This window comes from Hibiscus syriacus, unplaced genomic scaffold, assembly GCF_006381635.1.
Source record: "Hibiscus syriacus cultivar Baekdansim isolate YM2019G1 unplaced genomic scaffold, ASM638163v2 tig00110890_pilon, whole genome shotgun sequence".
In the NCBI taxonomy this organism is placed as follows: Eukaryota; Viridiplantae; Streptophyta; class Magnoliopsida; order Malvales; family Malvaceae; genus Hibiscus; species Hibiscus syriacus.
In genome coordinates this window covers 10,177,501-10,191,706 of record NW_024062900.1, presented here as the reverse complement: position 1 = coordinate 10,191,706, position 14,206 = coordinate 10,177,501, and positions in this window count along the sequence as shown.

The window sequence follows — 14,206 nt, the reverse complement described above, 5'->3', positions numbered from 1 at the left end:
CTTCATTCAAGAAAGTGATATAGGAGCATGGAAAAGCATAGTGAACAGATACTCCGAACCATCCACACATCCAAATTTGTGGAACTCAATGGCTATCCATATTCTATTTTGTGCTCTTGGACCAGATGAATACGAGAGAGTTTCATCTTGTACAGCCACCAAATAAATATGAGATAAACTAGAAGTCACTCATAAAGGCACCAACGAGGTAAAAGAATCTAAAATTAGTCTTCTAACTCATAGCTATGAAAATTTCAGGATGAAACCGGATGAAGACATCAAAGCTATGATGGATAGATTTTCCGTGATTGTTAATGATCTCAAATCATATGGAGAGATCATTCCAAATGAGAAGCTTGTAAGTAAGTTAATTTATTCTCTTCCAAAAGCTTGGCAATCGAAGAAGACGACGATTATCGCGGAATTTGTATTTTTCTCTTTGGGAGAGAGTGTTCTCAATAATTTGGGGTATAATTCTTGAGGGAGTTGTAAGGTTACTCTTTGTCCTTAAATGAAAGACAAATTAGTGAATTTGTGGAAAATCCTTAGTGTGGATAGCTAAGGTAGCGGACGTAGACTTGGTTAAGAAGTCGAACCACTCTAAATCATTGTGCAATTTTTTTTAATTTTTTGCAAAAGCTTCCACTGAAATTTTTATTGCCAATTCACCCCCTTGGCTTTTACGTCGATCGATTAACTCAATAATTGATATCAGAGCCTCACTCATTTGAAGGTTTAACCACCTCTTGAGTCGATTCAAGAAGAGTTACATCGATATTCAATTCATCAATGGCCTCCACTTCAAACTTCGACTTCATTCTTGATTCTCAGCCCATCAACAAGCCTCATTTCTTGAATATAGCTAATTATGCTTATTGGAAGAATATATTGAGATACTTCATTCAAGAAAGTGATATAGGAGCATGGAAAAGCATAGTGAACAGATACTCCGAACCATCCACACATCCAAATTTGTGGAACTCAATGGCTATCCATATTCTATTTTGTGCTCTTGGACCAGATGAATACGAGAGAGTTTCATCTTGTACAGCCACCAAAGAAATATGAGATAAACTAGAAGTCACTCATAAAGGCACCAACGAGGTAAAAGAATCTAAAATTAGTCTTCTAACTCATAGCTATGAAAATTTCAGGATGAAACCGGATGAAGACATCAAAGCTATGATGGATAGATTTTCCGTGATTGTTAATGATCTCAAATCATATGGAGAGATCATTCCAAATGAGAAGCTTGTAAGTAAGTTAATTTATTCTCTTCCAAAAGCTTGGCAATCGAAGAAGACGACGATTATCGCGGAATTTGTATTTTTCTCTTTGGGAGAGAGTGTTCTCAATAATTTGGGGTATAATTCTTGAGGGAGTTGTAAGGTTACTCTTTGTCCTTAAATGAAAGACAAATTAGTGAATTTGTGGAAAATCCTTAGTGTGGATAGCTAAGGTAGCAGACGTAGACTTGGTTAAGAAGTCGAACCACTCTAAATCATTGTGCAATTTTTTTTAATTTTTTGCAAAAGCTTCCACTGAAATTTTTATTGCCAATTCACCCCCTTGGCTTTTACGTCGATCGATTAACTCAATAATTGATATCAGAGCCTCACTCATTTGAAGGTTTAACCACCTCTTGAGTCGATTCAAGAAGAGTTACATCGATATTCAATTCATCAATGGCCTCCACTTCAAACTTCGACTTCATTCTTGATTCTCAGCCCATCAACAAGCCTCATTTCTTGAATATAGCTAATTATGCTTATTGGAAGAATATATTGAGATACTTCATTCAAGAAAGTGATATAGGAGCATGGAAAAGCATAGTGAACAGATACTCCGAACCATCCACACATCCAAATTTGTGGAGAGAAGAAGAGACGAGAATGTTCCAGCTCAACTCAATGGCTATCCATATTCTATTTTGTGCTCTTGGACCAGATGAATACGAGAGAGTTTCATCTTGTACAACCGCCAAAGAAATATGAGATAAACTAGAAGTCACTCATAAAGGCACCAACGAGGTAAAAGAATCTAAAATTAGTCTTCTAACTCATAGCTATGAAAATTTCAGGATGAAACCGGATGAAGACATCAAAGCTATGACGGATAGATTTTCCGTGATTGTTAATGATCTCAAATCATATGGAGAGATCATTCCAAATGAGAAGCTTGTAAGTAAGTTAATTTATTCTCTTCCAAAAGCTTGGCAATCGAAGAAGATGACGATTATCGAAGCTAAAAACCTAAAGTCTCTAACTCTCGATAAACTTATCGGTTCTCTCCTCACGCATGAAATGATGATCCAAGATAAGGTAGACCTCGAGAAGAAGGACGAGACAAAGAAGGAGACAGAGAAAAAGAAGAACATTGGAATTTCTCTCAAATCCACAAAAGATGAGAGTGATTCTGATGAAGATGACGATAATGAGAAAATGGCATTATTTGCCAAACGGTTCAGAAAACTAATGAAGCCCAACAGAGGAAGAAAATTCAAACGAAATGAATGCTTCAAGAATAAATTGAAAGAGAAGTACCCAATCATTTGATACGAATGCAAAAAGCCCGAGCATGTTAAATATGAATGCCCGTAATTAAAGAAAAAGGGTCAATCCAAGAAGAAGTACAAGGCACACGTAGCTACTTGGAGCGGTGATGATGAATCATCAAATGAAGAGGAACAAGAAGTAGTGAACCTGTGCTTGATGGCCACCGAGGAAGATTCTCAAGTAACCTCTAGCTCATTTAATTTTGAAGATTATTCTTTTGATGAGCTGTTAGAGGAATATACTGGGTTGACTTCGGACTATGAGAAATTATTTTTGAAATACAAGAATGATATTTCAAAATTGAAAAATGAAAATGATCTCATATCCAAGACCAATATTGATCTTGAGAGTAATATTATAAATTTGCAAATCAAACTAGATGAGTTTGAAAAGAAAAATACGGATTTGCATAACTTACTTTCAAGAGTTAATAACAATCATAAAAAAAATTGATGATCTTAAAGCTTCTTTTAATAAAGTTTGAACAAAACGTTTTGAAAATGGAGAAAGTTCAAAATCCAACGTTGTTAGAAAAAGTTTTAAAAAATACAATCATAGGGGTCCCCAAAGAACCTCTAATGAAAAAATCGTTAGAAGTATATGGGTTCCTAAAGAACTAATTACTACTAAAGATAAGGATATCCTACACAAATGGATATCCAAGGGGACTAGGATTTTAGAAACTAATGAATATGGACCCAAAAGAATTTGGGTACCAAAAATTAGAAATTAATCTATGTTTGTAGGAAAAGGAGCATTGCTACAAGGCACAAAATACAAGTTCAAATTCATGGTTCTTTGATATTAGATGCTCAAGACACATGACTAGAGACAAGAGCCGGTTTATAAAGCTTAACGACAAAAATGGAGGAGTGGTAACCTTTGCTGACAACTTAAAAGGTTACATTGAAGGTATAGGTACTATAGGTAATACCTCTTCCATACAAATAGAAAAAGTATTATATGTGAATGGGTTAAAGCATAATCTATTGAGTATTAGTCAATTATGCGATAAAGGATACAATGTCTTATTTGAAACAAATGGTTGTAAAATTGTTGACATTGCATCTAATCAGATTATGCTTGTTGGTCATATAATAGGAAACATATACATGGTGCATTTAGATACGATAAATATGACTAACTTGTACCTAGTTGCTAAGGATGAACATGATAATTGGTTATGGCATAGGAGACTAGGACATACTAGCATGAGTGTTTTACAAAGACTAATTCAAGGAGATTTAGTAAGAGGGTTGCCAAAGCTAAAATTTGACAAAGATAAAATCTGTGATGCATGTGCTAAAGGAAAACACAAAAGAGCCTACTTTAAATCCATCAATTATGTATCAACTAGTAGAGTATTACAATTGATCCATATAGATCTTTTTGGGTCAATTAGGACTGTTAGCTTGGGTGGAAAATAATATTGTTTTGTATTAGTAGATGACTATTCTAGATATACTTGGGTTCTATTCTTAAGTACTAAAGATGAACCATTAGAAAAATTCTTCACGTTTTCAAAAGTAATCCAAAACGAAAAAGGTTACTCCATAACTAGTGTTAGGAGTGATCATGGTATTGAATTTGAAAATCTTGGATCTAATGATTTTTTTAATTCTAATGGTATTAGCCATAATTTTTTCAGCACCCATAACCCCTCAACAAAATGGAGTTGTTGAAAGGAAAAATCGAACTTTAGAAGAAATGGTTAGAACCATGCTTTGTGAAAATAATTTGCCAAAATATTTTTGGACGGAAGCCACAAATACCGCTTGTTATGTTATAAATCAAGTAATGATTAGGCTTATTTTAAAGAAAACTCCATGTGAACTTTTCAAAAATAAAAATCCTAACATTAGTTATTTTCATCCTTTTGGATGCAAATGTTTTGTTTTAAACAACGGTAAAGACAATCTTGGCAAATTTGATGCTAAAAGTGATGAAGGAATTTTTCTGGTTATTCCTTAGATTCTAAAGCTTATCGGGTATTTAATAAAAGAACTTTAGTGGTATAAGAGTCTATACATGTTTTTTTCGATGATAATCCCCTTCCGAGGAAGGATTATTGTGTTGATGATGATGTAGGTATTGTAAATACAAATAAAGTTGGACATGACGTAGGAGAATCATCATCAAAGGAAGAAATGAAAGATGATGAAACTCATGATGCTCTCAAGAATCCAACCATTGAACAAAGGGAAGTCTTTTACCCAAGAGAATACAACTATGTCAAGGATGGTGAAATTATAGGTGATCCATCAAAGGGGTAACAACCCAATCTTCTCTTAGAAATATATGTAATTATGTTGCATTTATCTCATGCATAGAGCCTAAGAATATCCAAGAAGCATTAAATGATGAAAATTGGATTATGGCTATGCAAGAAGAGTAAAATCGATTTGAGAGAAGTGTAAACACACCTTTTCGTCCTACTAGGATTCAAACTCCTAAAAATAGGATAGAATTTTGCTAGGATTTAAACTCCTAAAAATAGGATAGAGTTCTACTATGATTTAAAATTCTAAAGATAGGATCCACAAGCACTATAAATAGCCATTGTAACTCACTATTGTAAGACACGATTTACAGACAAAATACAGAGGAAAACACGGAAATTACAAAGGCAAAGCTATTGTAAACGATTCGAAGTAATAAAGGTGAAAGCTTTTTTTATCTTTCGTTTGTTTCTCTTTACTCTTCACTTGCATGCGTTGTTAATCATGTTTTCTTTGGAGAACCCCAAAGACAAATGTTTTAGCCGATGACGTAGAGGGAGTTTTTTCGAAACTTTGATTTCAGATCTATGCTCCCTAGTGGCTATTTCGCAAAAAAAATTACATTTTTGGAATGAGAGTACGAAAATCTATCAAAAAATGAAAACTTTTTTATTTTTGCCGGTTTTAATCTTCAATGTTCTTTGACATTTACCCACTTAATTTACATTCCTTTCATTTTAATCCCTTAATTAGTTTTTTTATATATATACATACTTGCTAATTTTATTTTTAATTTATCACTTTTTAATTTTTCTCTATTTATATACGTTATTACCCATATATATATTTATTTTCTTTGCATTTTTATTATTACTATTATATTTATTATTTTTTACTATTATATTTCCTTTTATTCTACTTATTATATTATATATGTATATTTTTATATTTTATTATTATATTTTTTTACTTTCTCTTTCTTTTTATTATTCTTGTATTATTACTTGTATTATTTTATATTATTTATTTTGTTATATATATATATGCGTATGTTCTTTTTAAATATTTAGTTTTATACCTATTATTAATATATTTGGTTTTTTTATTTAAGTGCTATATTTTATAATATTATACATATATTTTTCTATTAATTTCTATATTTTTATTATCATTATATTATATTTATTTTCATTTTATTGATATTATTGTTGTATATATACATTTTACTATTATTATATGTATATATTATACACAAGTTAATTATATCTACCTACTTTGTCCCCACCCCTCATCATTTGTTTTCTTCCTGTCAATTATACTTCACCAAACCTTACTTTCTTTTCTTCCCTTTTCGGTGTGATTGTCTTTTTTAACTACTTATTATCATTATTAGTATTGTTACTATATATATATTGTAATTATCTTTATTGGTTTTTTACCATTATATGTGTATATGTTCTTTTCGTCATTTAATTTATTAATTTATATATTTAATTTTTTTTATTTATATATATATATATATATATATATATATATTATTCGTACTTTGTTATTATTATTTTGTTTATTTGTTTTATTATTTTCTTTTCTTTTTCTTTTTTATATATTTTATTATTTGTTTTTTTACTTACTATTTTATCTTTGCTTTATTCATTTTATCATTTTACTTAATTTGTTTTCTTTTCATTTTAATTTAATTAATTAATTTCTTACCATTTTATCTAACATGGTTTTTTTACTTTCTTAAGGGTACATTTTTGAATCAATCAAATGTAAGTTTTGGATCGTTATTTTACCTTTCAATTTAAACTTTCAACTTTCTAAATTAAAGACAACTGGAAATTACATAGTACCGAAAGGGCGGTTCAAGGGTGCTAATCCTTCCTTGACCGTAACCGACTCCCGGATCCGACATATCACTGGTAAGACGCAGATCAGGTAAGAAATAAGGTATCCGATCAACCCACTTTTCATAAAGTAAATGATCGGTGGCGACTCCCAATCCATTTTTCACGTCGAAGCCCAATTCCGGGGCACAACCGAAAGACGGTTGCGACAGCTTGGCGACTCCACTGTGGATACAAGTAAGTGAGTCAGGCTAAGGTAATTTCCAGTTGTCTTTTTAACGAAAAGGGTAAGTTTAAATTTTAAGGTAATATTTCGATCCTTTTTACTTACTTTTGATTATATTTTCGAGTAAATAGTTGGACTAATCGTTTTCTCATGATTTCAGCCTTCAAAGTTTTTTTTCATCTAAGGCTCTATACCCGAGCTCCAAACACTGTTTTAAGTAGGGGTGAAAGCGACGCCTTTGTGTGAATTTATTCACCTTGCGGGCGTAGCAAGTAGCCTTCGGGATTCATATACCTTATGCCTTCGTGTGAATTTATTCACCGTGCGAGTGTAAGGGAATGTGTCCTCTCGAGTTTAACTTAGTCCACACAAGCCTGTGATGGGTTTAGGACTAAGGGTCTGGCAAGCCCAAGAGGGCACCGGCAAGGAGAAATCGAGTACCTTTTTTAGAACCTAAACCTGGAGACTACAAGGAGTTAGGGCCCACCCCAAAACCTCGTTTTAAACCCTAGGATGCCGAAATTATTTTCTGCTTTACTTTCTGTTCAAAACATGTGAACTAGAAATTTATGCGGTTAGGACTTGTTCAAAATCAACTTGCGGGATAGAGATCATGTCCGGGTAGGAATAATAAGCATGTGGGGTAGATATCATGTGGGGTAGGACTTTTATTTTCATGATTGCTTTGATTATTATCTTTACCTTACTAACTCTTTTTATTTTTTTCCTCTCTTTTATTTTATTTACATCATCTGCATCATTCAAAAGAGGTGTTGATCCACCAAAAAACGTGTTCGTTAACCATAAATAATATGCATTAATGGCCAAAGGTGTTGTAATACAGGAGATTAAAAACCCCGAGGTACGACAATGGTCCGAGAAGACTCAGAAAGAAAAGGGAGACAGTCTTCAAGGAAGTTATGTGTTAGAGCTTGTTAGCTATGCCCCTATCAGCCTAAAATAGAACAATGTGCAAGAACTTCGAGGCATCTGGGACAGTTGGAAGAATGATCGAAAACAGAAGTTCAGTCAGCGGTATGGTGACATTGCACTTTTACTTCATGTTAAGACCGGTGAGCCCTTAATCAGAGCCTTGGTTCAATTCTGGAACATGGGATACATTTGCTTCACTTTTAACCAAGAGGACATGGTACCTACCATCGAGGATTATACTGCACTATTGCACTGTGAAAGCATTAAACTGGAGCGAGCCTACATCAAACACATCAAGAGTCAGCCTTTCAAGAATAGACTGGCCAAGATTGCAGGGGTTGATGAAAAGTGGGTGACTGACTGACTCCGAAAAAAAGGTAACGAGCAAGGAATTGAGTGGATCCATATAAGGAAACTAATGAATGACCACCCTGATGAATGGAAGACTATAGACCTTTTTTGCACTAAGTCTGTATGGCTTGATCATCTTTCCGAAGTTTTGGGATGCATTGACGCAGTCGTGGTGGAACAGATTGAGCAACTTCCGAAACGAGCCAACCCAGCACCAACCATCTTAGCCGAGACCTTTCGGTCTCTCAACCATTGCCGAAGAGCTGGCGGAGGTAGATTCATTGGATGTGTTCAGCTCCTTCAAGTCTGGATTCACAGCCACTTATGGAAAACTAATGGGGTTGCCTACCGCCGATTTAGCACTACGTATTCACCTTTGAGAGAGTTCTTCACCATGAAATGGCTTGAAGGTGCTTCGAAGGAAAAATGGATGAAGGTCTTCACACATCTTTAGGACCGGGATATTACTTGGAGAGCCCCCTGATTGTTCTTCAGTGACGTTCTTTTCTGATTTAGGGATTTTGAAACTATGACCTTACTTAGACTTTGGGGTGCAGTTGGGTATGCTCCGTTGTTGACACTTAGACAGTATGGGGCACGTCAGTTTGTCCCAGCAACATACGGATTATCTACATCAGAGTTTGTGTATCACGGTGACAGTTATAAGGAATGACGAAGATTGAGAAAGAATGATAACATCCCGGTGCCAGACTGTGAGGACACACGGACCATGAATGAGCATCTCAGGCATGTCCCTTCTGAACTTGAGATAGCTAAGGCGGAGTTTGAAGCTGTGAAAAATGAGTTAAAGCAGAAGGTCAGAGAACTTGAAGCCGAGCGCTATCAGTGGAAGCTAGATGCCGACTCTCAGAAAGATCGAGCAGATAAACTGGAAAGAGAGCATAAAAGAGACCGTTTTTAGCTCGAAGATTTGAGAAAGGGGTATCAAGATGCTGTCAAGGATAACTCCAAGTTTAAAGTGTCCTCTGAGTACTGGAAAGATGAAGCCCATAGCCTGAAAAGAAAATTCGAGGGGCCTGATGAGAGAACTTGGAAGAAACAGATGAAGACTGCCCATAGGCGCTTAGCAGATAGTCAGCATCAAAACCTACGCCTAAGAATCCAAATGGCTGATTTGGAGAAACAACACGAGAGAGATGGTAAAATAATAGCTGAGTTAGAAGCTATTGTAGATGGATTCAAAAAGCAAGCGAGCGAGCTTCAGATAATGCCCTTCGACGGGGGTTTGCAGTGGCGTTTCTGTTGGGAGCAAGCATAAAAAGGGTGAAGGCCAGAGACGCAGTCATCTGAGACTTCCTGGATCAAGTACAGAAGGCAGCTCGCCATCTACATGGCCTGACAAGGGAAGCTGGAGTGGTTCGACAAGGCATACAACCAGTGACAGATAAAAACAGAAGACTTGTCAACCTGCTGGAAGTTGTTCGGGGTCTAGAGGATTTAGTCCGAATGTACCTTTGATTGTTTTTATGTCTCTTACAAGATAAAACATTTTTGTCAAAATAAGGATTATTTATAATAATGGACATTTTTCTGGATCAATGCCTCAAACATTTCATGCATTTTTTTTCATTTTGCGTTGTGCATCTACATTTCAATTTTTTTCATAAACATGAAATTTCTTCATGGAGGATTCGACGAAGTGGTTTTAACCACATGACACTAAATGGAAGCAAGATTGTAACATCAAAAGAAAAAATTGAAAACAATACAGTGGGAGCCTGATCAGCTGATTGTAGGACAAAGCCTGTTAGGATGATCTAAGAAAAGAATCCCCATATCCTAAGAGCTACGATGTTGAAGCTGTTAGCTGTTACCACATAAGAAGCCCCAAACATTCCTCTGAAAACTGTAAGGAGCTTACCGAAGAAGGTGACATGGCATATACCATTTGCACTTAGAGGATTGTTTTGTTTGAACACGTCTTTGATCTTTCATGTTTGCTTAATCTTTTAAATGATTGAATTTATGCTGCTTTCTAAGGTGGAGCAATTGAACAAATTTTAATCTTTAGTTCTTCGAATATTAAATGAATTAATGATTCTTTTAATTCTTCAAGAATTATAGATTTTTGACATATGGAAAGATTAGATCTTTTTTACCATGTCTCAAACCCCAGAATAAAATAACTTGATTCTTTGCCCAAAATAACTCGTGGTCATTACCAAAAGATGAAATTTTGACATTACCTCATTTTAAAATTCTTGAACATTGCCTTTATTTTTTTGATACACTCATAACTTTCTTTGAGTCAATAAGATCACACCACTGTCTTTTTTAGACTCAAAAATAACCTTTCTTACCATTAAAACCCAAGGCATTGAGTTGTTCATTTTAACATGAGCATTCTTCTAAAGAACCAACTTGGGGCATCTCGCGGGGAGCCTGGACATTGAGACATCTGGGAAAAAAGAAGAAGAATTCATTCGAAATAATTCTATCATACATTAATTACACTGTTTTCATGTGAATAGAATTAATCTTGAAAATCTATCCCCCTGGGGATACCTCTTATGTGAAGTTTTACATGTATGAAATGATGAACGGCTTTCTTTCCTTATCCCTTCACAACAGGAGAAAAAATATATCCCTTGTGTCCCCTTTTGAGCCTGTAGTATTTTTCTTCTGATTCAACCCTAACCAAGGATCACCCTCCACACTGGGGGGCAAGGTGGAAGAAATATGCTCACATGAGCGAAGATATTGATTCAAATGAGATACCAAAAGGTGAACCAAATGCCAAGTGCGAAGATTCAATCAGAACAAAAAGGGCAAAAACAAAAAAGAAAAGAAGAAAAAAAGAAGAAAAAAAAAAGAAAGAACAAAAATCAAAAAGAAAAAGGGACAAAAAAACACATGCAAAGATTCCCTAAAGACAAATGGTACATCAAGCTTCAAACTATGAGATTGATCAAGCACAATCATTCCCGAATCACTGAATCACTTCACTCGAAGATCATAGAGCATCAAGAGAGAGAAACATTTTGAGCAAGATTGAAGGCATCAGAATGAATTGATCCTTGGTTCAACACCCTGAAACACTTGTTTGGGCCTATTTATCCTTTTCTTTCATAACCATGAACCTTGGCCTACATTACGTGCCTTAAAAGTCCCTTCTAATCATACATGGATTTCTAAACAAAAGAGAATATCTTCAGATTTCATCCCGCCCATCAGGATTAATCTTTTTTTGCAAAAAACAATGTAATTAATGCATGGTAGAGAAAAATAACAAAGGGGGGTTCAAGACGTAAATCCTGAATAACGTCTTGAAACCAAAAGAGGATTCGATTTGAAAACCTGAAAAGGCAGCTCGAATATAAAAATTGTGCAACTGAGGCGATCACACAAATTCCTTGATACGGCATCACACAACCCGAGTGTGGCCACGAAGGTTGGGAGTCAGAGAACACTTCCAGTAGAGGAGCATGCAAGCTACCCCATCAAACTGTTGAGCATCAAATGCCAAACCTATGAGCATAAAATGCCAAACCTTTGAGCATCAAATGCCAAACCTTTGACCAAACATAATAACCTGAGATTTTTTTTATCCTTTCCTTACTTAACCACTTCCTAAAAATAGCTTTGATCTTGGTACTTGTCAAATAGCTATAATTCATTAAAGGATTAACAATATAATTAATTCTTTGATATCCGATGAACTCTAGTTTATGATTCGTCTCAATTGTAAAACCGTGAAAATGACAATATTTTCAAAACTTTGGATCAAACATTTTTCAAAACTCTTTTAATTGATATTTTCATAACTTTGAAAATAAAGGAGAAAGAAAAAACATTTTTTTCAAACAAGACAGTCTCTCTAGAGTGGATCTTGGTAAATGACATGTGAATTTTAGACACAAAACTCATGCTCAGAATCAATGCTGAAGCAAGAAATGAGGAACATTTGGGGCATCTTTGAAGATTCAACATCAAATATTGGGGCATTTTTGGATATTGGGGCATTATTTGGGGATTCAACATCCTAATGCAAATTATCAGACCTTTCTCAGGAGATAAAATATAACCAATTCATGTTACATGCATCTTATGCATATATTTTAGAGCATCATATTTATCATTTTCCACATACATAATTTTTTGCATCTTTTAGAGTCAAGTTTCGACTTCAAGACGAAGGATACTCGATTCAAAAGCACCTTTAAAGATTCATGTTGGTTGTTTAACTCAGCAGCAAGAAGCTACACTTTGACCAACTCGACAGATTGAAAGTTTCTTTCGAACTCACAATTTGCTCGAGAGTAGATTTCAAATTCACAACAAAGGATATCTAGCTCGAAGCCAAACATCCACGATTTCAAATCCACGACAGAGGATATCGTGCCACTCAAGACAACACAAGTTCAACTTCACAACGAAGGGACGGCTGGTTGTCAACAACAATTTTCCAATTTCAGAGCCAATTTCAACTTCACAGCGAAGGATATTGTACTCCAGACAACGCAAGTTCAACTTCACGACGAAGAGACCGCTGGTTGTCAATAAACAATTTCCCAATTTCAGATCCAATTTCAACTTCACAACGAAGGATATTGGACTTCAAACAACAAAAGTTCAACTTCACGACTAAGGGACCGCTGGTTGTCAATAAACAACTTTCCAATTTCAGAGCCAATTTCAACTTCACAGCGAAGGATATTAGACTCCAGACAACGCAAGTTAAACTTCACGACGAAGGGACCGCTGGTTGTCAACAAACAACTTCTCAATTTCAGAGCCAATTTCAACTTCACAACGAAGGATATTGGACTCCAGACAACGCAAGTTCAACTTCACGACGATGGGACCGCTGGTTGTCAAGAAACAACTTCCCAATTTCAAAGCCAATTTCAACTTCACAGCGAAGGATATTGGACTCCAGACAATGCAAGTTCAACTTCACAACGAAGGGACCGCTGGTTGTCAACAAACAACTTCTCAATTTCAGAGCCAATTTCAACTTCACAACGAAGGATATTGGACTCCAGACAACGCAAGTTAAACTTCACGACGAAGGGACCGCTGGTTGTCAACAAACAACTTCTCAATTTCAGAGCAAATTTCAACTTCACAACGAAGGATATTGGACTCCAGACAACGCAAGTTCAACTTCACGATGAATGGACCGCTGGTTGTCAACAAACAATTTCCCAATTTCAGAGCCAATTTCAACTTCACAGCGAAGGATATTGAACTCAAGACAACGCAAGTTCAACTTCACGACGAATGGACCGCTGGTTGTCAATAAACGACTTCCCAATTTCAGAGCCAATTTCAACTTCAGAGCGAAGGATATTGGACTCCAGACAACGCAAGTTCAACTTCACGATGAAGGGACCGCTGGTTGTCAACAAACAACTTCTCAATTTTAGAGCCAATTTTAACTTCACAACGAAGGATATTGGACTCCAGACAACGCAAGTTCAACTTCGTGACGAAGGGACCGCTGGTTGTCAATAAACAATTTCCCAATTTCAGAGCCAATTTCAACTTCACAACGTAGGATATTGGACTCAAGACAACGCAAGTTCAACTTCACGACGAAGGGACCGCTGGTTGTCAATAAACAACTTCCTAATTTCAGAGCCAATTTCAACTTCTCAGCGAAGGATCTTGAACCCAAGGCAACACAAGCTCAACTTCATGACGAAGAGGTGGCTGATTGTCAACAAAATTTCATTCAGAGTCAATTTCAACTTCACAGCGAAGGACATTGGACTCGAGACAACACAAGTTCAACTTCACAATGAAGGGACGACTGGTTGTCAACAAACAATTTCCCGGTTCCAGAGTCAATTTCAACTTCACGACGGAGAATATTGGACTCAGAACAATGCTACTTACTTGGATTTCAACTTCACGACGAAGGATATCCAATTTCAGGCTCAACTTCACGATGAAGGGGCCACCCGCGGTTTCAACTTCACGACGAAGGGAATCGTGCACACAAGCATCATCCATCTTTAGATTGGATTTCAACTTCACGACGAAGGATATCCAACTCAAAGAAGGAGTATCTGTCAACAAAGACCTTCGAGTTCGACTACGCTCAGCTCC